Raw genomic sequence first — 2500 nt, 5'->3', positions numbered from 1 at the left:
GAGCTGAGCAGCCGGCCGCCCGGGAGTGTGTCCCGGGGGCCCGCGCGAACACGCAAGCGTCCGCTCAATTATTCTGCAAACAGGAGGAGGCTGAGCTCCCCTGCACAATACACCTCGAAACCCTCTCAGGTCCCGGCGGCGCGCAGCGCCGTCCTAAGTACTTGGTCGGGTTCGAGAGAGGCGCAATCGCCCAGAGTTTGGCGAGTAGACGCTTTAGGTGCGACCACCCGTGCTCCCAACTGAGCTTGCCGCTGCCGACAGAGGCCCGGGAGCGTGCTGTCGTGGCATTGCCGGCGGGAGACAACACGCGCCACCTACGGTGGCCGGCAGCTCCAACGCCAGCGCCACAGAAGGACAAAAGCCCCACTTGGGTGCCGAAGCGAACTCTCCCAGCACAGCGCACGCGCCAACACGTCCGCACAGCTGCGATACAAACCACCTGCGAGAACCGCAGAGGCGACCGAGCAGCAGACGGCGTCGCGGCGCCGAGCGCCGGGCGGCGGCGCATCCTCAGCGCACACAGTCCTCAATCGGACCAGCACACTGCAGATGTCCACCGCGCTTCGCACCGGGCCCGCGAGGACCTACTTTGGCCGCACGGCGCCGCGTGCAGGGTGCGCCGGCGCGCAGCTGCGCCGCCTGCCGCCTCCGTCGGCCGGCGCGCCTGCCACTGGCCGCCCCCACCAGCCGGCTGTAGCGCGTGCGCCCACGCACCGCGCGGCCAGCACGCCGGGAGGCCCCCCCTCACCGGCCGGGGACGGTCCCACCCAGCCACCGCCGCGTATCGCTTCACACCCACATGCCATTCACGTTCGTGGGCATGGTGGGTATCGCTGAAACAACCGGTTGGTAGCTCAACCGATCGTCGCCATCACTGATTCACCTCTAGCGAGAACAACCGCACCACAACGGTTTACCAGTTGTTCATTTGCGTAACGTCACCAGCAAACGTAGACGTCCATCGCCATTTGCAAATTCAACGATTGTTGCATGCCTGTGTCAGGTGTCACGACACACTATGTCTGCCCACATACACGCAACAACATGTGCACGCTTCGCGAACACGTGGAAGGTGGCCCCCGTACGTATGCGATGTCCATTGCGCGAACGACTGTCAACCGGCCTCTGTCGCATGTCGCAGATGTGGAACGCAGTGCACCATGCTATCACGGTGTGTGAGAAGAGACGACTACGTCTGACAACACGCGCCACTACATCAACAGACGGCTCATGCTGATCGCCATCCACGGCATACCATACTGCAATCCAGCTCTTATAGGGAGACGACACGTAGCTGAGTGCACAATATTTGGACCGTATGGTTCGCCGTTGTTGGCGCAGTCGTGGTACGGTCACACATGTACCACGATGTATCATTCAGTACATGAGGACCAATGTGCAGTACAGTGTGTCATTTGGACGTACAACATCAGCGGACAGTTGACACAAGCCGTACCACAACGTAGGCTGTGCTTCGCCATGCGAATGCCAATGAACAACTGCGAAGGGCATTGAGCATGTACGTCCTGCTGCCATCCGCATTACAGTGTATAGCTGCAAGGTGTTTAACATGAAGCGATACTCTGGGGACCGGGCAGTGCGAGTGGCAAACTATATTGCGGGGGTTGCAGTTAGGCAACACTACACTAATTTAACGCGTCGTATGACAATTACAGAGCGGGTTAAGGCCCAACGTGTGTTGGGTTAAGGCCCAACGTGTGTTGGGTTAAGGCCCAACGTGTGTTGGGTTAAGGCCCAACGTGTGTTGGGTTAAGGCCCAACGTGTGTTGGGTTAAGGCCCAACGTGTGTTGGGTTAAGGCCCAACGTGTGTTGGGTTAAGGCCCAACGTGTGTTGGGTTAAGGCCCAACGTGTGTTGGGTTAAGGCCCAACGTGTGTTGGGTTAAGGCCCAACGTGTGTTGGGTTAAGGCCCAACGTGTGTTGGGTTAAGGCCCAACGTGTGTTGGGTTAAGGCGCAACATAGGTTAGGTTAAGGCGCAACATAGGTTAGGTTAAGGCGCAACATAGGTTAGGTTAAGGCGCAACATAGGTTAGGTTAAGGCGCAACATAGGTTAGGTTAAGGCGCAACATGGGTTAGGTTAAGGCACAATATGGGTTAGGTTAAGGTACAATATGGGTTAGGTTAAGGTACAATATGGGTTAGGTTAAGGTACAATATGGGTTAGGTTAAGGTACAATATGGGTTAGGTTAAGGTACAATATGGGTTAGGTTAAGGTACAATATGGGTTAGGTTAAGGTACAATATGGGTTAGGTTAAGGCGCAACATAGGTTAGGTTAAGGCGCAACATAGGTTAGGTTAAGGCGCAACATAGGTTAGGTTAAGGCGCAACATAGGTTAGGTTAAGGCGCAACATAGGTTAGGTTAAGGCGCAACATAGGTTAGGTTAAGGCGCAACACAGGTTAGGTTAAGGCGCAACACAGGTTAGGTTAAGGCGCAACACGGGTTAGGTTAAGGCGCAACACGGGTTAGGTTAA

This window comes from Schistocerca americana, chromosome 6, assembly GCF_021461395.2.
Source record: "Schistocerca americana isolate TAMUIC-IGC-003095 chromosome 6, iqSchAmer2.1, whole genome shotgun sequence".
In the NCBI taxonomy this organism is placed as follows: Eukaryota; Metazoa; Arthropoda; class Insecta; order Orthoptera; family Acrididae; genus Schistocerca; species Schistocerca americana.
Note: the sequence above shows the minus strand (reverse complement) of the source record.